The following is a 24,258-nucleotide window of genomic DNA, read 5'->3' as shown; positions in this document are numbered from 1 at the left end:
AGTATGCCCATTATTCAAAGGGTCAATAACAAGGGGGCATCATTTTAAAGTGAGAGGCTGGAGGCTTACAGGGGATTTGAGGAAAATATCCTTTCACCCAGGGGGTGATGGGGGTCTGGAATGCACTGCCTGGGAGGGTAGTTGAAGGGGAAAACCTCACAACCTTTAAAAAGTACTTGGACAAGAACCTGAAGTGTCATAATATTCAAAGTTATGGGGCCTAGTGCAGGAAAATGGGACCAGTGCAGATAGATCTGTGCAGACATGATGGGCTGAAGGGCATCTTGTGTACTGTCTGACTTTATGACACTCCATACAGCCAGATCAAGGCTGACCTATGACTTATCCCTTCACACTTTTGGATATCAGTCTCAGCTTGAAAATTAACAATCAATCTCACATCCATTGCCATTTCTGCAAGCAATTTTCAGACTTGTACCATGAGGAGACAGCCCGAAAAAAGTAATTCCAAAGGAACTGGAGTTCTAGGGTCAGATATAGTCAGATTCTGGGTACTGTGTTAGGATTCCAGGCAGAGGGGAAGATAGATTCGGCCAAGCAGATGCGGTATAGATTCCCTGGAACGTGCCCAGTCCAATGTTACAGGACACACTTCCGCATGAGAGATGGTAGCAGCTCATAGCATCATTTCATTTGCATTCAAATTTTTCCTCCTCGTGATCAAAATTAAATTACTATGTTCATTTCTTCAGGAAGTCAATTGCTTTGAGGAAGAAGCTGATGCTTGCAATAACTCCTGGTTATTTTTGATCTGAAAAAGGAAGACCAAATTGAGTTTTGATCAGAAGGAAGCATTTTGGTAAGTTATTCATGCAGCTAAATTTAGAGAGACTTATTTGCTGAGCTGAGTATCCCAGCAAATGTCTTTTCTGTATCAGTCCTCTGAGCACTCCATTCTTAACTGTCTTTGGAGAACTGTGTCGGGGCTAGTCAAGCCCACTAACCCAGAGTTGCATTATCGCCAGGGCAGGGTGCTGTCGCTCAGTCGGTGATACTTCTGCATCGGGGTCAAGCCCCAATTTAGTGTGTTAAGCACACGAGCAGCCCAGAATTGCAGGAGAGTTCTGCTGCTTAAGTGTGTCTGTGAACCTGAAGTGCCATGTGCTCCTTTGAAGGCTGAGAGAGATGGATTTCTGATTAACAAGGGAGTCAAGAGGGGAACGAACTATGTGCCCAAACGACTTGAGGGTTCCACCTACAGTAGGCACTTTCTATCAAAGATGACATGCTTGAGGGAAGGGGTTTGTTTTATGTGATTGATAAGGGTCTAGTACAGAACATAGCAACAGAGTGGGCCAGTCAGTCCATCAAGCCTATCCTGCCATTCAGTACTATCATTGCCAACTGAATATTTCAATGCCTTCCACCGGCCCCATCTCTAGAACGCTGATATCAAAAATTTATCTGCAGGAAGGCGGCCATTTGGTCCATTGTGCAATGAATAGCTTTTTGGTCAAAATATTCACTCTTTCCTAGTCACCTTCATTTTCTGTCCCACCCTTTCAAATCTTCCCATTCGAGTATTGTGTTCAGGAGGAATGAATAACACAGTATCTCCAAAAAGTAATTTTGACAACATCAGCTTACCAGCGAACAGTTCGCAGCTCAGGAATGAGATTTGGAGTGCAGCCATTGTTGAAATTGACGTAAACTGTCATAAAGGCATGTAACATTACAAATTCATCAACCACCTGAAAGTAGGCATCAGACAACAGCAGGACACTCCCTCAGCACTGACCCTCCGACAGTGCGGCACTCCCTCAGCACTGACCCACCGACAGTGCCCACTCCCTCAGCACTGACCCACCGACAGTGCCCACTCCCTCAGCACTGACCCACCGACAGTGCCCACTCCCTCAGCACTGACCCTCCGACAGTGCCCACTCCCTCAGCACTGACCCACCGACAGTGCCCACTCCCTCAGCACTGACCCTCCGACAGTGCCCACTCCCTCAGCACTGACCCTCCGACAGTGCCAACCTCCTCAGCACTGACCCTCGAACAGTGCCCACTCCCTCAGCACTGACCCTCTGAGAGTGCGGCACTCCCTCAGCACTGACGCTCCGACAGTGCGGTGATCCCTCAGCCCTGACCCTCCGACAGTGCGGCGCTGCCTCAGCACTGACCCTCTGACAGTGCCCGATCCCTCAGCACTGACCCTCGAACAGTGCCCACTCCCTCAGCACTGACTCTCCAACAGTGCGGCACTCCCTCAGCACTGACCCTCCGACAGTGCGATGATACCTCAGCCCTGACCCTCCGACAGTGCGGCGCTGCCTCAGCACTGACCCTCTGACAGTGCCCGATCCCTCAGCACTGACCCTCCGTCAGTGCCCACTCTCTCAGCACTGACCCTTCGACAGTGCCCACTCCCTCATCAATAAGCCTCCGACAGTGCCGCACTCCCTCAGCACTGACCCTCCAACAGTGCTCCCTCACCATTGACCCTGTGACAGTGCCACTCACTCAGCACTGACCCTCCGACAGTGGACCCTCAGCACAGACACTCCGACAGTGCCCACCCCCTCAGCATGGACCCTCCGACAGTGCTGCCTCAGCATTGACCCTACGGCAGTGCCACTCACTCAGCACTGACCCTCCGACAGTGTGGCACTCCCTCAGTACTGACCCTCCGACAGTGCCCACTCCCTCAGCACGGAACCTCCGACAGTGCTCCCTCAGCACTGATCCTCCGACAGTGTCCACTCCCTCAGCACTGACCCTCCGACAGTGCCCACTCCCTCAGCCCTGACCCTCCGACAGTGCCCACTCCCTCAGCACTGACCCTCCGACTGTGGTCCCTCAGCACTGACACTCCAACAGTGCCCACTCCCTCAGCACTGACCCTCCGACTGTGGTCCCTCAGCACTGACACTCCAACAGTGCCCACTCCCTCAGTACTGACCCTCCGACAGTGCCCACTCCCTCAGCACGGAACCTCCGACAGTGCTCCCTCAGCACTGATCCTCCGACAGTGTCCACTCCCTCAGCACTGACCCTCCGACAGTGCCCACTCCCTCAGCCCTGACCCTCCGACAGTGCCCACTCCCTCAGCACTGACCCTCCGACTGTGGTCCCTCAGCACTGACACTCCAACAGTGCCCACTCCCTCAGCACTGACCCTCCCACAGTGCCCACTCCCTCAGCACTGAACCTCTGACAGTGCCCACTCCCTCAGCAATGTCACTCGACATTGCAGCGCAACCTCAGCACTGACCCTCCGACAGTGGACCCTCAGCACAGACCCTCCGACAGTGCCCACCCCCTCAGCACGGACCCTCCGACAGTGCTCCCTCAGCATTGACCCTACGACAGTGCCACTCACTCAGCACTGACCCTCCGACAGTGTGGCACTCCCTCAGTACTGACCCTCCGACAGTGCCCACTCCCTCAGCACGGACCCTCCGACAGTGCTCCATCAGCACTGACCCTACGACAGTGCCACTCACTCAGCACTGACCCTCCGACAGTGTGGCACTCCCTCAGCACTGACCCTCCGACAGTGCACACTTCCTCAGCACTGAACCTCTGACAGTGCCCACTCCCTCAGCACTGACCCTCCGACAGTGTCGCACTCCCTGAGTACTGAGCCTCCAACAGTGCTCCGTCGGCACTGACCCTCCGACAGTGCGGTGATCCCTCAGCCCTGACCCTCCGACAGTGCGGCGCTGCCTCAGCACTGACCCTCTGACAGTGCCCGATCCCTCAGCACTGACCCTCCGTCAGTGCCCACTCCCTCAGCACTGACCCTTGCACAGTGCCCACTCCCTCATCAATAACCCTCCGACAGTGCCGCACTCCCTCAGCACTGACCCTCCAACAGTGCTCCCTCAGCATTGACCCTACGACAGTGCCACTCACTCAACACTGACCCTCCGACAGTGCCCACTCCCTCAGCACTGACCGTCCGACAGTGGACCCTCAGCACTGACCCTCCGACAGTACCCACCCCCTCAGCACGGACCCTCCGACAGTGCTGCCTCAGCATTGACCCTACGACCGTGCCACTCACTCAGCACTGACCCTCCGACAGTGTGGCACTCCCTCAGTACTGACCCTCCGATAGTGCCCACTCCCTCAGCATGGAACCTCCGACAGTGCTCCCTCAGCACTGACCCTCCGACAGTGCCCACTCCCTCAGCACTGACCCTCCGACAGTGCCCACTCCCTCAGCACTGACCCTTCGACAGTGCCCACTCCCTCAGCACTGACCCTCCAACAGTGGTCCATCAGCACTGACACTCCAACAGTGCCCACTCCCTCAGCACTGACCCTCCCACAGTGCCCACTCCCTCAGCACTGAACCTCTGACAGTGCCCACTCCCTCAGCAATGACACTCGACAGTGCGGCGCTCCCTCAGCACTGACCCTCCGACAGTGTGGCACTCCCTGAGTACTGAGCCTCCGACAGTGCTCCGTCGGCACTGAGCCTCCGACAGTGCCCTCTCCCTCAGCACTGACCCTCCGACAGTGCCCACTCCCTCAGCACTGACCCTCCGACAGTGCCCAATCCCTCAGCATTGACCCTCCGACAGTGCCCACTCTCTCAGCACTGACCCTCCGACAGTGCCCACTCCCTCATCACTGACCCTCCGACAGTGCCCATTCCGTCAGCACTGACCTTCGACAATTCCCACTCCCTCACCACTGACCCTCCCACAGTGCTCGCTCAGCACTGACCCTCCGACAATGCCCATTCCCTCAACACTGACTCTCCGAATTGCCCACCCCCTCAGCACTGACCCTCCGACAGCTCCCGATCCCCCAGCACTGACCCTCCGACAGTGCCACTCCCTCAGCACTGACCCTCCGACAGTGCGGCACTCCCTCAGCACTGACCCTCCGACAATGCCCGCTCCCTCAGCACTGACCCTCCGACAGTGCCCACTCCCTCAGCACTGACCCTCCGACAGTGTTCGCTCAGCACTGACCCTCCGACAATGCCCATTCTCTCAACACTGACTCTCCGAATTGCCCACTCCCTCAGCACTGACCCTCTAACAGTGCTCCCTCAGCACTGATCCTCCTACGGTGCGGTGCTCCCTGAGCACTGACCCTCCGACCGTGCGGCACTCCCTCAGCACTGACCATCCGACAGTGCCCGTTCCCTCAGCAATGACCCTCCGACAGTGCCCACTCCCTCAGCACTGACCCTCCGACAGTGCCCGCTCCCTCAGCACTGACGCTCCAACAGTGCCCACTCCCTCAACACTGACCCTCGACAGTGCAGCGCCCCCTCAGCACTGACCCTCCGACAGTGCCCGTTCCCTCAGCAATGACCCTCCGACAGTGCCCACTCCCTCAGCACTGACCCACCGACAGTGCCCGCTCCCTCAGCACTGACGCTCCAATAGTGCCCACTCCCTCAACACTGACCCTCGACAGTGCGGCACTCCCTCAGCACTGACCCTCCGACAGTGCCCGTTCCCTCAGCAATGACCCTCCGACAGTGCCCACTCCCTCAGCACTGACCCTCCGACAGTGCCCGTTCCCTCAGCAATGACCCTCCGACAGTGCCCACTCCCTCAGCACTGACCCTCCGACAGTGCCCGCTCCCTCAGCACTGACGCGCCAACAGTGCCCACTCCCTCAACACTGACCCTCGACAGTGCGGCGCCCCCTCAGCACTGACCCTCCGACAGTGCCCATTCCCTCGTCACAGACCCTCCGACAGTGCCTACTCCCTCAGCACTGACCCTCCAACAGTGATCCCTCAGCACTGACCTTCCAACAGTGCCCATTCCCTCAGCACTGATCCTCGGACAGTGCTCCCTCAGCGCTGACCCTCTGACAGTGCCCACTCACTCAGCACGGACCCTCCGACAGTGCTCCCTCAGCACGGACCCTCCGACAGTGGTCCCTCGGCACTGACCCTCTGACAGTGCCCACCCCCTCAGCACTGAACCTTTGACAGTGCTCCCTCAGCACTGACCCTGCGACAGTGCCCTCTCCCTCAGCACTGACCCTCCGACAGTGCCCACTCCCTCAGCACTGACCCTCCGACAGTGCCCATTCCCTCAGCACTGAGCCTCCGACAATGCCCACTCCCTCAGCACTGACCCTCCGACAGTGGTCCCTCAGCACTGACCCTCCGACAGTGCGGCACTCCCTCATCACTGGCCCTCCGACAGGGCCCACTCCCTCAGCACTAACCCTCGGACAGTGCCCATTCCCTCAGCACTGACCCTCCGACAGCGCCCACTCCCTCAGCACTGACCCTCCGACAATGCCCACTGCCTCATCACTGACCCTCCAACAGTGCGGCACTCCCTCAGCACTGACCCTCCTACGGTGCCGTGCTCCCTCAGCCCTGACCCTCTGACAGTGCGGCGCTCCCTTAGCACTGACACTCCGGCAGTGCAGCTCTCCCTCAGCACTGACCCTCCGACAGTGCCCACTCCATCAGCACTGACCCTCGACAGTGCGGCACTCCCTCAGCACTGACCCTCCGACAGTGCGGCACTCCCTCAGCACTGACCCTCCGACAGTGCCCACTCGGTCAGCACTTACCCTCGACAGTGCAGCTCTCCTTCAGCACTGACCCTCCGACAGTGCCCACTCCGTCAGCACTGACCCTCGACAGTGCAGCTCTCCCTCTGTACTGACACTCCGACAGTGCCCACTCCCTCAGCACTGACCCTCCGACAGTGCCCTCTCCCTCAACACTGACCCTCCGACAGTGCTCCCTCAGCACTGACCCTCTGACAGTGCCCAATCCCTCAGCACTGACCTTCCGACAGTGCCCACTCCCTCAGCACTGACCCTCTGACAGTGCCCACTCCGTCAGCACTGACCCTCGAAAGTGCAGCTTTCCCTCAGTACTGACCCTCCGACAGTGCCCACTCCGTCAGCACTGACCCTCGACAGTGCAGCTCTCCCTCAGCACTGACCCTCCGACAGTGCGGTGCTCCCTCAGCACCAACCCTCCAATACTGCCCACTCCCTCAGTACTGACCTTCCGACAGTGCCCACTCCGTCAGCACTTACCCTCCGACAGTGCCCACTCCCGAAGCACTGACACTCCGACAGTGCTCCATCAGCACTGACCCTCCGACAATGCCCAATCCCTCAACACTGACTCTCCGAATTGCCCACTCCCTCAGCACTAACCCTCCGACAGAGCGGCACTCCCTCAGCACCGATCCTGCGACAGTGCCCACTCCCGAAGCACTGACCCTCCGACAGTGCCCACTCCCTCAGCACTGACCCTCTGACAGTGCCCACTCCGTCAGCACTGACCCTCGAAAGTGCAGCTCTCCCTCAGCACTGACCCTCCGACAGTGCCCACTCCGTCAGCACTGACACTTGACAGTGCAGCTCTCCCTCAGCACTGACCCTCCGACAATGCCCACTCCCTCAGCTCTGACCCTCCGACTGTGCCCACTTCCTCAGCACTGACCATCTGACAGTGCCCAATCCCTCAGCACTGACCTTCCGACAGTGCCCACTCCCTCAGCACTGACCCTCCAACAGTGCCCACTCCCTCAGCACTGACCTTCTGACAGTGCCCGATCCCTCAGCACTGACCCTCCGACAGTGCCCACTCCCTCAGCACTGACCCTCCGACAGTGCCCACTCCGTCAGCACTTACCCTCGACAGTGCAGCTCTCCTTCAGCACTGACCCTCCGACAGTGCCCACTCCGTCAGCACTGACCCTCGACAGTGCAGCTCTCCCTCTGTACTGACCCTCCGACAGTGCCCACTCCCTCAGCACTGACCCTCCGACAGTGCCCTCTCCCACAGTGCCCAGTCCCTCAGCACTGACCCTGCGACAGTGCCCACTCCCTCAGCACTGACCCTCCAACAATGCCCACTCGCTCAACACTGACCCTCCGACAGTGGTCCCTCAGCACTGACCCTCCGACAATGCCCATTCCCTCAACACTGACTCTCCGAATTGCCCACTCCCTCAGCACTGACCCTCCGACAGAGCGGCACTCCCTCAGCACTGACCCTCCGACAGTGCCCACTCCCTCAGCACTGACCCTCCGACAGTGCCCACTCCCTCAGCACTGACCCTCTGACAGTGCCCACTCCGTCAGCACTGACCCTCGACAGTGCAGCTGTCCCTCAGCACTGACCCTCGACAGTGCAGCTCTCCCTCTGTACTGACCCTCCGACAGTGCCCACTCCCTCAGCACTGACCCTCCGACAGTGCCCACTCCCTCAGCACTGACCCTCCGACAGTGCCCACTCCCTCAGCACTGACCCTCTGACAGTGCCCACTCCGTCAGCACTGACCCTCGACAGTGCAGCTCTCCCTCAGCACTGACCCTCCGACAATGCCCACTCCCTCAGCACTGACCCTCCGACTGTGCCCACTTCCTCAGCACTGACCCTCCGACAGTGCCCACTCCGTCAGCACTGACCCTCAACAGTGCAGCTCTCCCTCTGTACTGACCCTCCGACAGTGCCCACTCCCTCAGCACTGACCCCCCAACAGTGCTCCCTCAGCACTGACCCTCCGACAGTGCCCGTTCCCTCAGCAATGACCCTCCGACAGTGCCCACTCCCTCAGCACTGACCCTCCGACAGTGCCCGCTCCCTCAGCACTGACGCGCCAACAGTGCCCACTCCCTCAACACTGACCCTCGACAGTGCGGCGCCCCCTCAGCACTGACCCTCCGACAGTGCCCATTCCCTCGTCACAGACCCTCCGACAGTGCCTACTCCCTCAGCACTGACCCTCCAACAGTGATCCCTCAGCACTGACCTTCCAACAGTGCCCATTCCCTCAGCACTGATCCTCGGACAGTGCTCCCTCAGCGCTGACCCTCTGACAGTGCCCACTCACTCAGCACGGACCCTCCGACAGTGCTCCCTCAGCACGGACCCTCCGACAGTGGTCCCTCGGCACTGACCCTCTGACAGTGCCCACCCCCTCAGCACTGAACCTTCGACAGTGCTCCCTCAGCACTGACCCTGCGACAGTGCCCTCTCCCTCAGCACTGACCCTCCGACAGTGCCCACTCCCTCAGCACTGACCCTCCGACAGTGCCCATTCCCTCAGCACTGAGCCTCCGACAATGCCCACTCCCTCAGCACTGACCCTCCGACAGTGGTCCCTCAGCACTGACCCTCCGACAGTGCGGCACTCCCTCATCACTGGCCCTCCGACAGGGCCCACTCCCTCAGCACTAACCCTCGGACAGTGCCCATTCCCTCAGCACTGACCCTCCGACAGCGCCCACTCCCTCAGCACTGACCCTCCGACAATGCCCACTGCCTCATCACTGACCCTCCAACAGTGCGGCACTCCCTCAGCACTGACCCTCCTACGGTGCCGTGCTCCCTCAGCCCTGACCCTCTGACAGTGCGGCGCTCCCTTAGCACTGACACTCCGGCAGTGCAGCTCTCCCTCAGCACTGACCCTCCGACAGTGCCCACTCCATCAGCACTGACCCTCGACAGTGCGGCACTCCCTCAGCACTGACCCTCCGACAGTGCGGCACTCCCTCAGCACTGACCCTCCGACAGTGCCCACTCGGTCAGCACTTACCCTCGACAGTGCAGCTCTCCTTCAGCACTGACCCTCCGACAGTGCCCACTCCGTCAGCACTGACCCTCGACAGTGCAGCTCTCCCTCTGTACTGACACTCCGACAGTGCCCACTCCCTCAGCACTGACCCTCCGACAGTGCCCTCTCCCTCAACACTGACCCTCCGACAGTGCTCCCTCAGCACTGACCCTCTGACAGTGCCCAATCCCTCAGCACTGACCTTCCGACAGTGCCCACTCCCTCAGCACTGACCTTCTGACAGTGCCCGATCCCTCAGCACTGACCCGCCGACAGTGCCCACTCCCTCAGCACTGACCCTCTGACAGTGCCCACTCCGTCAGCACTGACCCTCGAAAGTGCAGCTTTCCCTCAGTACTGACCCTCCGACAGTGCCCACTCCGTCAGCACTGACCCTCGACAGTGCAGCTCTCCCTCAGCACTGACCCTCCGACAGTGCGGTGCTCCCTCAGCACCAACCCTCCAATACTGCCCACTCCCTCAGTACTGACCTTCCGACAGTGCCCACTCCGTCAGCACTTACCCTCCGACAGTGCCCTCTCCCACAGTGCCCAGTCCCTCAGCACTGACCCTGCGACAGTGCCCACTCCCTCAGCACTGACCCTCCAACAATGCCCACTCGCTCAACACTGACCCTCCGACAGTGGTCCCTCAGCACTGACCCTCCGACAATGCCCATTCCCTCAACACTGACTCTCCGAATTGCCCACTCCCTCAGCACTGACCCTCCGACAGTGCCCACTCCCTCAGCACTGACCCTCCGACAGTGCCCACTCCCTCAGCACTGACCCTCTGACAGTGCCCACTCCGTCAGCACTGACCCTCGACAGTGCAGCTCTCCCTCAGCACTGACCCTCGACAGTGCAGCTCTCCCTCTGTACTGACCCTCCGACAGTGCCCACTCCCTCAGCACTGACCCTCCGACAGTGCCCACTCCCTCAGCACTGACCCTCCGACAGTGCCCACTCCCTCAGCACTGACCCTCCGACAGTGCCCACTCCGTCAGCACTGACCCTCAACAGTGCAGCTCTCCCTCTGTACTGACCCTCCGACAGTGCCCACTCCCTCAGCACTGACCCCCCAACAGTGCTCCCTCAGCACTGACCCTCCGACAGTGCCCGTTCCCTCAGCAATGACCCTCCGACAGTGCCCACTCCCTCAGCACTGACCCTCCGACAGTGCCCGCTCCCTCAGCACTGACGCGCCAACAGTGCCCACTCCCTCAACACTGACCCTCGACAGTGCGGCGCCCCCTCAGCACTGACCCTCCGACAGTGCCCATTCCCTCGTCACAGACCCTCCGACAGTGCCTACTCCCTCAGCACTGACCCTCCAACAGTGATCCCTCAGCACTGACCTTCCAACAGTGCCCATTCCCTCAGCACTGATCCTCGGACAGTGCTCCCTCAGCGCTGACCCTCTGACAGTGCCCACTCACTCAGCACGGACCCTCCGACAGTGCTCCCTCAGCACGGACCCTCCGACAGTGGTCCCTCGGCACTGACCCTCTGACAGTGCCCACCCCCTCAGCACTGAACCTTCGACAGTGCTCCCTCAGCACTGACCCTGCGACAGTGCCCTCTCCCTCAGCACTGACCCTCCGACAGTGCCCACTCCCTCAGCACTGACCCTCCGACAGTGCCCATTCCCTCAGCACTGAGCCTCCGACAATGCCCACTCCCTCAGCACTGACCCTCCGACAGTGGTCCCTCAGCACTGACCCTCCGACAGTGCGGCACTCCCTCATCACTGGCCCTCCGACAGGGCCCACTCCCTCAGCACTAACCCTCGGACAGTGCCCATTCCCTCAGCACTGACCCTCCGACAGCGCCCACTCCCTCAGCACTGACCCTCCGACAATGCCCACTGCCTCATCACTGACCCTCCAACAGTGCGGCACTCCCTCAGCACTGACCCTCCTACGGTGCCGTGCTCCCTCAGCCCTGACCCTCTGACAGTGCGGCGCTCCCTTAGCACTGACACTCCGGCAGTGCAGCTCTCCCTCAGCACTGACCCTCCGACAGTGCCCACTCCATCAGCACTGACCCTCGACAGTGCGGCACTCCCTCAGCACTGACCCTCCGACAGTGCGGCACTCCCTCAGCACTGACCCTCCGACAGTGCCCACTCGGTCAGCACTTACCCTCGACAGTGCAGCTCTCCTTCAGCACTGACCCTCCGACAGTGCCCACTCCGTCAGCACTGACCCTCGACAGTGCAGCTCTCCCTCTGTACTGACACTCCGACAGTGCCCACTCCCTCAGCACTGACCCTCCGACAGTGCCCTCTCCCTCAACACTGACCCTCCGACAGTGCTCCCTCAGCACTGACCCTCTGACAGTGCCCAATCCCTCAGCACTGACCTTCCGACAGTGCCCACTCCCTCAGCACTGACCTTCTGACAGTGCCCGATCCCTCAGCACTGACCCTCCGACAGTGCCCACTCCCTCAGCACTGACCCTCTGACAGTGCCCACTCCGTCAGCACTGACCCTCGAAAGTGCAGCTTTCCCTCAGTACTGACCCTCCGACAGTGCCCACTCCGTCAGCACTGACCCTCGACAGTGCAGCTCTCCCTCAGCACTGACCCTCCGACAGTGCGGTGCTCCCTCAGCACCAACCCTCCAATACTGCCCACTCCCTCAGTACTGACCTTCCGACAGTGCCCACTCCGTCAGCACTTACCCTCCGACAGTGCCCACTCCCGAAGCACTGACACTCCGACAGTGCTCCATCAGCACTGACCCTCCGACAATGCCCAATCCCTCAACACTGACTCTCCGAATTGCCCACTCCCTCAGCACTAACCCTCCGACAGAGCGGCACTCCCTCAGCACCGATCCTGCGACAGTGCCCACTCCCGAAGCACTGACCCTCCGACAGTGCCCACTCCCTCAGCACTGACCCTCTGACAGTGCCCACTCCGTCAGCACTGACCCTCGAAAGTGCAGCTCTCCCTCAGCACTGACCCTCCGACAGTGCCCACTCCGTCAGCACTGACACTTGACAGTGCAGCTCTCCCTCAGCACTGACCCTCCGACAATGCCCACTCCCTCAGCTCTGACCCTCCGACTGTGCCCACTTCCTCAGCACTGACCATCTGACAGTGCCCAATCCCTCAGCACTGACCTTCCGACAGTGCCCACTCCCTCAGCACTGACCCTCCAACAGTGCCCACTCCCTCAGCACTGACCTTCTGACAGTGCCCGATCCCTCAGCACTGACCCTCCGACAGTGCCCACTCCCTCAGCACTGACCCTCCGACAGTGCCCACTCCGTCAGCACTTACCCTCGACAGTGCAGCTCTCCTTCAGCACTGACCCTCCGACAGTGCCCACTCCGTCAGCACTGACCCTCGACAGTGCAGCTCTCCCTCTGTACTGACCCTCCGACAGTGCCCACTCCCTCAGCACTGACCCTCCGACAGTGCCCTCTCCCACAGTGCCCAGTCCCTCAGCACTGACCCTGCGACAGTGCCCACTCCCTCAGCACTGACCCTCCAACAATGCCCACTCGCTCAACACTGACCCTCCGACAGTGGTCCCTCAGCACTGACCCTCCGACAGTGCCCACTCCCTCAGCACTGACCCTCCGACAGTGCCCACTCCCTCAGCACTGACCCTCTGACAGTGCCCACTCCGTCAGCACTGACCCTCGACAGTGCAGCTCTCCCTCAGCACTGACCCTCGACAGTGCAGCTCTCCCTCTGTACTGACCCTCCGACAGTGCCCACTCCCTCAGCACTGACCCTCCGACAGTGCCCACTCCCTCAGCACTGACCCTCCGACAGTGCCCACTCCCTCAGCACTGACCCTCTGACAGTGCCCACTCCGTCAGCACTGACCCTCGACAGTGCAGCTCTCCCTCAGCACTGACCCTCCGACAATGCCCACTCCCTCAGCACTGACCCTCCGACTGTGCCCACTTCCTCAGCACTGACCCTCCGACAGTGCCCACTCCGTCAGCACTAACCCTCAACAGTGCAGCTCTCCCTCTGTACTGACCCTCCGACAGTGCCCACTCCCTCAGCACTGACCCTCCGACAGTGCCCTCTCCCAAAGTGCCCAGTCCCTCAGCACTGACCCTGCGACAGTGCCCACTCCCTCAGCACTGACCCTCCAACAATGCCCACTCCCTCAGCACTGACCCTCCGACAGTGGTCCCGCAGCACTGACCCTCCGACAGTGCCCACTCCTTCAGCACTGACCCTCCGACAGTGCCCACTCCCTCAGCACTTACCCTCCTACGGTGCCATGCTCCCTCAGCCCTGACCGTCTGACAGTGCCCACTCCCTCAGCACTGACCCTCCGACAGTGCCCTCTCCCTCAGCACTGACCCTCCCACAGTGCCCAGTCCCTCAGCACTGACCCTGCGACAGTGCCCACTCCCTCAGCACTGACCATCCGACAATGCCCACTCCCTCAACACTGACCCTCCGACAGTGGTCCCTCAGCACTGACCCTCCGACAGTGCCCACTCCTTCAGCACTGACCCTCCGACAGTGCTCCCTCAGCAGTGACCCTCTGACAGTGCCCAATCCCTCAGCACTGACCTTCCGACAGTGCCCACTCCCTCAACACTGACCCTCCGACAGTGCTGCCTCAGCAGTGACCCTCTGTCAGTGCCCACTCCCTCAGCACTGACCTTCCGACAGTGCCCACTCCCTCAGCACTGACCCTCCAACAGTGCCCACTCCCTCAGCACTGACCTTCTGACAGTGCCCGATCCCTCAGCACTGACCCTCCGACAGTGCCCACTCCCTCAGCACTGACCCTCCGACAGTGCCCACTCCATCAGCACTGACCCTCGACAGTGCAGCTCTCGCTCAGCACTGACCCTCTGACAGTGCGGTGCTCCCTCAGCACCAACCATCCAATACTGCCCACTCCCTCAGTACTGACCTTCCGACAGTGCCCACTCCCTCAGCACTGACCCTCCTACGGTGCGGTGCTCCCTCAGCACTGACCCTCCGACAGTGCCCACTCCCGAAGCACTGACACTCCGACAGTGCCCACTCCCTCAGCACTGACCCTCCAACAATGCCCACTCCCTCAGCACTGACCCTCCGACAATGCCCATTCCCTCAACACTGACTCTCCGAATTGCCCACTCCCTCAGCACTGACCCTACTACGGTGGGGGGCTCCCTCAGCACTGACCCTCCGACCGTGCGGCACTCCCTCAGAACTGACCCTCCGACATTGCCCGTTCCCTCAACCCTGACCCTCCGACAGTGCCCGCTCCCTCAGCACTGACACTCCGACAGTTCCCACTCACTCAGCACTGACGCTCCGACAGTGCCCACTCCCTCAGCACTGACCCTGCGACAGTGCGGCACTCCCTCAGCACTGACCCTCCGACAGTGCCCACTCCGTCACCACTGACCCACCCACAGTGCTCCCTTAGCACTGACCCTCCGACAGTGCTCCCTCAGCACTGACCCTCTGACAGTGCTCCCTCAGCACTGACCCTCCGACAATGCCCACTCCCTCAGCTCTGACCCTCCGACTGTGCCCACTTCCTCAGCACTGACCATCTGACAGTGCCCAATCCCTCAGCACTGACCTTCCGACAGTGCCCACTCCCTCAGCACTGACCCTCCAACAGTGCCCACTCCCTCAGCACTGACCTTCTGACAGTGCCCGATCCCTCAGCACTGACCCTCCGACAGTGCCCACTCCCTCAGTACTGACCCGCCGACAGTGCCCACTCCGTCAGCACTGACCTTCTGACAGTGCCCGATCCCTCAGCACTGACCCTCCGACAGTGCCCACTCCCTCAGCACTGACCCTCCGACAGTGCCCACTCCGTCAGCACTTACCCTCGACAGTGCAGCTCTCCTTCAGCACTGACCCTCCGACAGTGCCCACTCCGTCAGCACTGACCCTCCGACAGTGCCCTCTCCCACAGTGCCCAGTCCCTCAGCACTGACCCTGCGACAGTGCCCACTCCCTCAGCACTGACCCTCCAACAATGCCCACTCGCTCAACACTGACCCTCCGACAGTGGTCCCTCAGCACTGACCCTCCGACAATGCCCATTCCCTCAACACTGACTCTCCGAATTGCCCACTCCCTCAGCACTGACCCTCCGACAGAGCGGCACTCCCTCAGCACTGACCCTCCGACAGTGCCCACTCCCTCAGCACTGACCCTCTGACAGTGCCCACTCCGTCAGCACTGACCCTCGACAGTGCAGCTCTCCCTCAGCACTGACCCTCCGACAGTGCCCACTCCATCAGCACTGACCCTCGACAGTGCAGCTCTCGCTCAGCACTGACCCTCTGACAGTGCGGTGCTCCCTCAGCACCAACCATCCAATACTGCCCACTCCCTCAGTACTGACCTTCCGACAGTGCCCACTCCCTCAGCACTGACCCTCCTACGGTGCGGTGCTCCCTCAGCACTGACCCTCCGACAGTGCCCACTCCCGAAGCACTGACACTCCGACAGTGCCCACTCCCTCAGCACTGACCCTCCAACAATGCCCACTCCCTCAGCACTGACCCTCCGACAATGCCCATTCCCTCAACACTGACTCTCCGAATTGCCCACTCCCTCAGCACTGACCCTACTACGGTGGGGGGCTCCCTCAGCACTGACCCTCCGACCGTGCGGCACTCCCTCAGAACTGACCCTCCGACATTGCCCGTTCCCTCAACCCTGACCCTCCGACAGTGCCCGCTCCCTCAGCACTGACACTCCGACAGTTCCCACTCACTCAGCACTGACGCTCCGACAGTGCCCACTCCCTCAGCACTGACCCTGCGACAGTGCGGCACTCCCTCAGCACTGACCCTCCGACAGTGCCCACTCCGTCACCACTGACCCACCCACAGTGCTCCCTTAGCACTGACCCTCCGACAGTGCTCCCTCAGCACTGACCCTCTGACAGTGCTCCCTCAGCACTGACCCTCCGACAATGCCCACTCCCTCAGCTCTGACCCTCCGACTGTGCCCACTTCCTCAGCACTGACCATCTGACAGTGCCCAATCCCTCAGCACTGACCTTCCGACAGTGCCCACTCCCTCAGCACTGACCCTCCAACAGTGCCCACTCCCTCAGCACTGACCTTCTGACAGTGCCCGATCCCTCAGCACTGACCCTCCGACAGTGCCCACTCCCTCAGTACTGACCCGCCGACAGTGCCCACTCCGTCAGCACTGACCTTCTGACAGTGCCCGATCCCTCAGCACTGACCCTCCGACAGTGCCCACTCCCTCAGCACTGACCCTCCGACAGTGCCCACTCCGTCAGCACTTACCCTCGACAGTGCAGCTCTCCTTCAGCACTGACCCTCCGACAGTGCCCACTCCGTCAGCACTGACCCTCCGACAGTGCCCTCTCCCACAGTGCCCAGTCCCTCAGCACTGACCCTGCGACAGTGCCCACTCCCTCAGCACTGACCCTCCAACAATGCCCACTCGCTCAACACTGACCCTCCGACAGTGGTCCCTCAGCACTGACCCTCCGACAATGCCCATTCCCTCAACACTGACTCTCCGAATTGCCCACTCCCTCAGCACTGACCCTCCGACAGAGCGGCACTCCCTCAGCACTGACCCTCCGACAGTGCCCACTCCCTCAGCACTGACCCTCTGACAGTGCCCACTCCGTCAGCACTGACCCTCGACAGTGCAGCTCTCCCTCAGCACTGACCCTCCGACAATGCCCACTCCCTCAGCACTGACCCTCCGACTGTGCCCACTTCCTCAGCACTGACCCTCCGACAGTGCCCACTCCGTCAGCACTGACCCTCGACAGTGCAGCTCTCCCTCTGTACTGACCCTCCGACAGTGCCCACTCCCTCAGCACTGACCCTCCGACAGTGCCCACTCCCTCAGCACTGACCCTCTGACAGTGCCCACTCCGTCAGCACTGACCCTCGACAGTGCAGCTCTCCCTCAGCACTGACCCTCCGACAATGCCCACTCCCTCAGCACTGACCCTCCGACTGTGCCCACTTCCTCAGCACTGACCCTCCGACAGTGCCCACTCCGTCAGCACTGACCCTCGACAGTGCAGCTCTCCCTCTGTACTGACCCTCCGACAGTGCCCACTCCCTCAGCACTGACCCAGCGACAGTGCCCTCTCCCTCAGCACTGACCCTCCAACAATGCCCACTCCCTCAGCACTGACCCTCCGACAGTGGTCCCGCAGCACTGACCCTCCGACAGTGCCCACTCCTTCAGCACTGACCCTCCAACAATGCCCACTCCCTCAGCACTTACCCTCCTACGGTGCCGTGCTCCCTCAGCCCTGACCGTCTGACAGTGCGGCGCTCCCTCAGCACTGACACTCCGGCAGTGCAGCTCTCCCTCAGCACTGACCCTCGGACAGTGCTCACTCCATCAGCACTGACCCTCGACAGTGCAGCTCTCCCTCAGCACTGACCCTCCGACAGTGCAGTGCTCCCTCAGCACCAACCATCCAATACTGCCCACTCCCTCAGCACTGACCCTCCGACAGTGCCCACTCCCTCAGCACTGACCCTCCGACAGTGCCCTCTCCCTCAGCACTGACCCTCCCACAGTGCCCAGTCCCTCAGCACTGACCCTGCGACAGTGCCCACTCCCTCAGCACTGACCATCCGACAATGCCCACTCCCTCAACACTGACCCTCCGACAGTGGTCCCTCAGCACTGACCCTCCGACAGTGCCCACTCCTTCAGCACTGACCCTCCGACAGTGCTCCCTCAGCAGTGACCCTCTGACAGTGCCCAATCCCTCAGCACTGACCTTCCGACAGTGCCCACTCCCTCAACACTGACCCTCCGACAGTGCTGCCTCAGCAGTGACCCTCTGACAGTGCCCAATCCCTCAGCACTGACCTTCCGACAGTGCCCACTCCCTCAGCACTGACCCTCCAACAGTGCCCACTCCCTCAGCACTGACCTTCTGACAGTGCCCGATCCCTCAGCACTGACCCTCCGACAGTGCCCACTCCCTCAGCACTGACCCTCCGACAGTGCCCACTCCATCAGCACTGACCCTCGACAGTGCAGCTCTCGCTCAGCACTGACCCTCTGACAGTGCGGTGCTCCCTCAGCACCCACCATCCAATACTGCCCACTCCCTCAGCACTGACCCTCCAACAATGCCCACTCCCTCAGCACTGACCCTCCGACAATGCCCATTCCCTCAACACTGACTCTCCGAATTGCCCACTCCCTCAGCACTGACCCTACTACGGTGGGGGGCTCCCTCAGCACTGACCCTCCGACCGTGCGGCACTCCCTCAGAACTGACCCTCCGACATTGCCCGTTCCCTCAACCCTGACCCTCCGACAGTGCCCGCTCCCTCAGCACTGACACTCCGACAGTTCCCACTCACTCAGCACTGACGCTCCGACAGTGCCCACTCCGTCACCACTGACCCACCCACAGTGCTCCCTTAGCACTGACCCTCCGACAGTGCTCCCTCAGCACTGACCCTCTGTCAGTGCTCCCTCAGCAGTGACCCTCCGACAGTGCCCACTCCGTCACCACTGACCCACCCACAGTGCTCCCTTAGCACTGACACTCCGACAGTGCTCCCTCAGCACTGACCCTCTGTCAGTGCTCCCTCAGCAGTGACCCTCCGACAGTGCCCATTCCCTCAGCACTGACCCTCCGACAGTGCCCACTCCCTCAGTGCTGACCCTCTGACAGTGCGGCTCTCCGTCAGCAGTGACCCTCCGACAGTGCCCATTCCCTCAGCACTGACACTCTGGCAGTGCCCACTCCCTCAGCACTGACCCTCCGACAGTGCCCATTCCCTCAGCACTGACACTCTGACAGTGCCCATTCCCTCAGCACTGACCCTCCGACAGTGCCCACTCCCTCAGCACTGACCCTCCAACAGTGGTCCCTCAGCGCCGACCCTCTGACAGTGCCCACTCCGTCAGCACTGACCCTCCAATAGTGCTCCCTCAGCGCTGACCCTCCGACAATGCTCCCTCAGCACTGACACTCCGACAATGCCCACTCACTCAGCACTGACCCTCCAACAGTGCTCCCTCAGCGCCGACCCTCTAACAGTGCCCACTCCGTCAGCACTGACCCTCCAATCGTGCTCCCTCAGCGCTGACCCTCCGACAATGCTCCCTCAGCACTGACACTCCGACAATGCCCACTCACTCAGCACTGACCGTCCGACAGTGCTCCCGCAGCACTGACCCTCTGACAGTGCCCAATCCCTCAGCACTGACTCTCCGACAGTGCCCACTCCCTCAGCACTGACGCTCGACAGTGCAGCGGTTCCTCAGCACTGACTCACCGACAGTGAAGTACTCCCTCAGCAATGACCATCTGACAGTGCAGCACTCCCTCAGTACTGACCCTCCGACAGTGCCCACTCCCTCAGCACTGACCCTCCGACAGTGCCCTCTCCCAAAGTGCCCAGTCCCTCAGCACTGACCCTCGACAGTGCAGCTCTCCCTCAGCTCTGACCCTCTGACTGTGCCCACTTCCTCAGCACTGACCCTCCGACTGTGCCCACTCCCTCAGCACTGACCCTACTACGGTGGGGGGCTCCCTCAGCACTGACCCTCCGACTGTGCGGCACTCCCTCAGAACTGACCCTCCGACATTGCCCGTTCCCTCAACCCTGACCCTCCGACAGTGCCCGCTCCCTCAGCACTGACACTCCGACAGTTCCCACTCACTCAGCACTGACGCTCCGACAGTGCCCACTCCGTCACCACTGACCCACCCACAGTGCTCCCTTAGCACTGACCCTCCGACAGTGCCCACTCCCTCAGCACTGACCCTACTACGGTGGGGGGCTCCCTCAGCACTGACCCTCCGACTGTGCGGCACTCCCTCAGAACTGACCCTCCGACATTGCCCGTTCCCTCAACCCTGACCCTCCGACAGTGCCCGCTCCCTCAGCACTGACACTCCGACAGTTCCCACTCACTCAGCACTGACGCTCCGACAGTGCCCACTCCGTCACCACTGACCCACCCACAGTGCTCCCTTAGCACTGACCCTCCGACAGTGCTCCCTCAGCACTGACCCTCTGTCAGTGCTCCCTCAGCAGTGACCCTCCGACAGTGCCCACTCCGTCACCACTGACCCACCCACAGTGCTCCCTTAGCACTGACACTCCGACAGTGCTCCCTCAGCACTGACCCTCTGTCAGTGCTCCCTCAGCAGTGACCCTCCGACAGTGCCCATTCCCTCAGCACTGACCCTCCGACAGTGCCCACTCCCTCAGTGCTGACCCTCTGACAGTGCGGCTCTCCGTCAGCAGTGACCCTCCGACAGTGCCCATTCCCTCAGCACTGACACTCTGGCAGTGCCCACTCCCTCAGCACTGACCCTCCGACAGTGCCCACTCCCTCAGCACTGACCCTCCAACAGTGCTCCCTCAGCGCCGACCCTCTGACAGTGCCCACTCCGTCAGCACTGACCCTCCAATAGTGCTCCCTCAGCGCTGACCCTCCGACAATGCTCCCTCAGCACTGACACTCCGACAATGCCCACTCACTCAGCACAGACCCTCCAACAGTGCTCCCTCAGCGCCGACCCTCTAACAGTGCCCACTCCGTCAGCACTGACCCTCCAATCGTGCTCCCTCAGCGCTGACCCTCCGACAATGCTCCCTCAGCACTGACACTCCGACAATGCCCACTCACTCAGCACTGACCGTCCGACAGTGCTCCCGCAGCACTGACCCTCTGACAGTGCCCAATCCCTCAGCACTGACTCTCCGACAGTGCCCACTCCCTCAGCACTGACGCTCGACAGTGCAGCGGTTCCTCAGCACTGACTCACCGACAGTGAAGTACTCCCTCAGCAATGACCATCTGACAGTGCAGCACTCCCTCAGTACTGACCCTCCGACAGTGCCCACTCCCTCAGCACTGACCCTCCGACAGTGCCCTCTCCCAAAGTGCCCAGTCCCTCAGCACTGACCCTCGACAGTGCAGCTCTCCCTCAGCTCTGACCCTCTGACTGTGCCCACTTCCTCAGCACTGACCCTCCGACAGTGCCCACTCCGTCAGCACTGACCCTCGACAGTGCAGCTCTCCCTCTGTACTGACCCTCCGACAGTGCCCACTCCCTCAGCACTGACCCTCCGACAGTGCCCTCTCCCAAAGTGCCCAGTCCCTCAGCACTGACCCTGCGACAGTGCCCACTCCCTCAGCACTGACCCTCCAACAATGCCCACTCCCTCAGCACTGACCCTCCGACAGTGGTCCCGCAGCACTGACCCTCCGACAGTGCCCACTCCTTCAGCACTGACCCTCCGACAATGCCCACTCCCTCAGCACTTACCCTCCTACGGTGCCGTGCTCCCTCAGCCCTGACCGTCTGACAGTGCGGCGCTCCCTCAGCACTGACACTCCGGCAGTGCAGCTCTCCCTCAGCACTGACCCTCCGACAGTGCTCACTCCATCAGCACTGACCCTCGACAGTGCAGCTCTCCCTCAGCACTGACCCTCCGACAGTGCGGTGCTCCCTCAGCACCGACCATCCAATACTGCCCACTCCCTCAGCACTGACCCTCCGACAGTGCCCTCTCCCTCAGCACTGACCCTCTGACAGTGCCCTCTCCCTCAGCACTGACCCTCCCACAGTGCCCAGTCCCTCAGCACTGACCCTGCGACAGTGCCCACTCCCTCAGCACTGACCATCCGACAATGCCCACTCCCTCAACACTGACCCTCCGACAGTGGTCCCTCAGCACTGACCCTCCGACAGTGCTCCCTCAGCAGTGACCCTCTGACAGTGCCCAATCCCTCAGCACTGACCTTCCGACAGTGCCCACTCCCTCAACACTGACCCTCCGACAGTGCTGCCTCAGCAGTGACCCTCTGACAGTGCCCACTCCCTCAGCACTGACCCTCCAACAGTGCCCACTCCCTCAGCACTGACCTTCTGACAGTGTCCGATCCCTCAGCACTGACCCTCCGACAGTGCCCACTCCCTCAGCACTGACCCTCCGACAGTGCCCACTCCGTCAGCACTGACCCTCGACAGTGCAGCTCTCGCTCAGCACTGACCCTCTGACAGTGCGGTGCTCCCTCAGCACCAACCATCCAATACTGCCCACTCCCTCAGTACTGACCTACCGACAGTGCCCACTCCCTCAGCACTGACCCTCCTACGGTGCGGTGCTCCCTCAGCACTGACCCTCCGACAGTGCCCACTCCCTCAGCACTGACCCTCCGACAATGCCCACTCCCTCAGCACTGACCCTCCGACAATGCCCATTCCCTCAACACTGACTCTCCGAATTGCCCACTCCCTCAGCACTGACCCTACTACAGTGGGGGGCTCCCTCAGCACTGACCCTCCGACCGTGCGGCACTCCCTCAGAACTGACCCTCCGACATTGCCCGTTCCCTCAACCCTGACCCTCCGACAGTGCCCGCTCCCTCAGCACTGACAGTCCGACAGTTCCCACTCACTCAGCACTGACGCTCCGACAGTGCCCACTCCCTCAGCACTGACCCTGCGACAGTGCGGCACTCCCTCAGCACTGACCCTCCGACAGTGCCCACTCCGTCACCACTGACCCACCCACAGTGCTCCCTTAGCACTGACCCTCCGACAGTGCTCCCTCAGCACTGACCCTCTGTCAGTGCTCCCTCAGCAGTGACCCTCCGACAGTGCCCATTCCCTCAGCACTGACACTCTGGCAGTGCCCACTCCCTCAGTGCTGATCCTCTGACAGTGCGGCACTCCCTCAGCACTGACCCTCCGACAATGCCCACTCCCTCAGCACTGACCCTCCGACAGTGCCCACTCCGTCACCACTGACCCACCCACAGTGCTCCCTTAGCACTGACCCTCCGACAGTGCTCCCTCAGCACTGACCCTCTGTCAGTGCTCCCTCAGCAGTGACCCACCGACAGTGCCCACTCCCTCAGCACTGACCCTCCGACAGTGCCCTCTCCCAAAGTGCCCAGTCCCTCAGCACTGACCCTCGACAGTGCAGCTCTCCCTCAGCTCTGACCCTCTGACTGTGCCCACTTCCTCAGCACTGACCCTCCGACAGTGCCCACTCCGTCAGCACTGACCCTCGACAGTGCAGCTCTCCCTCTGTACTGACCCTCCGACAGTGCCCACTCCCTCAGCACTGACCCTCCGACAGTGCCCTCTCCCAAAGTGCCCAGTCCCTCAGCACTGACCCTGCGACAGTGCCCACTCCCTCAGCACTGACCCTCCAACAATGCCCACTCCCTCAGCACTGACCCTCCGACAGTGGTCCCGCAGCACTGACCCTCCGACAGTGCCCACTCCTTCAGCACTGACCCTCCGACAATGCCCACTCCCTCAGCACTTACCCTCCTACGGTGCCGTGCTCCCTCAGCCCTGACCGTCTGACAGTGCGGCGCTCCCTCAGCACTGACACTCCGGCAGTGCAGCTCTCCCTCAGCACTGACCCTCCGACAGTGCTCACTCCATCAGCACTGACCCTCGACAGTGCAGCTCTCCCTCAGCACTGACCCTCCGACAGTGCGGTGCTCCCTCAGCACCGACCATCCAATACTGCCCACTCCCTCAGCACTGACCCTCCGACAGTGCCCACTCCCTCAGCACTGACCCTCCGACAGTGCCCTCTCCCTCAGCACTGACCCTCCCACAGTGCCCAGTCCCTCAGCACTGACCCTGCGACAGTGCCCACTCCCTCAGCACTGACCATCCGACAATGCCCACTCCCTCAACACTGACCCTCCGACAGTGGTCCCTCAGCACTGACCCTCCGACAGTGCCCACTCCTTCAGC

General features: G+C 61.4%; 1 protein-coding gene across 2 annotated transcripts in view; it reads left to right on the top strand.

The window, feature by feature from the left end:
• LOC125448342 (natural resistance-associated macrophage protein 2-like) overlaps positions 1–24,258 on the top strand; it is a 182,065-nt gene that overhangs the window by 15,313 nt on the left and 142,494 nt on the right. Inside the window, exon 2 of one of the 2 annotated variants that reach the window (XM_048523601.2) lies at positions 714–820. The exons of the other annotated variant lie outside the window; for it this stretch is intronic. The gene's annotated coding sequence lies outside the window, so the exon portion shown is untranslated. The remainder of the gene's footprint in view (positions 1–713; positions 821–24,258) is intronic. 2 annotated transcript variants of the gene reach the window in all.

This window comes from Stegostoma tigrinum, chromosome X (assembly GCF_030684315.1).
Source record: "Stegostoma tigrinum isolate sSteTig4 chromosome X, sSteTig4.hap1, whole genome shotgun sequence".
NCBI classification, from domain to species: Eukaryota; Metazoa; Chordata; class Chondrichthyes; order Orectolobiformes; family Stegostomatidae; genus Stegostoma; species Stegostoma tigrinum.
The sequence above is the reverse complement of the archived record's forward strand: the minus strand, read 5'-3'. Positions and strand labels throughout refer to the sequence as shown.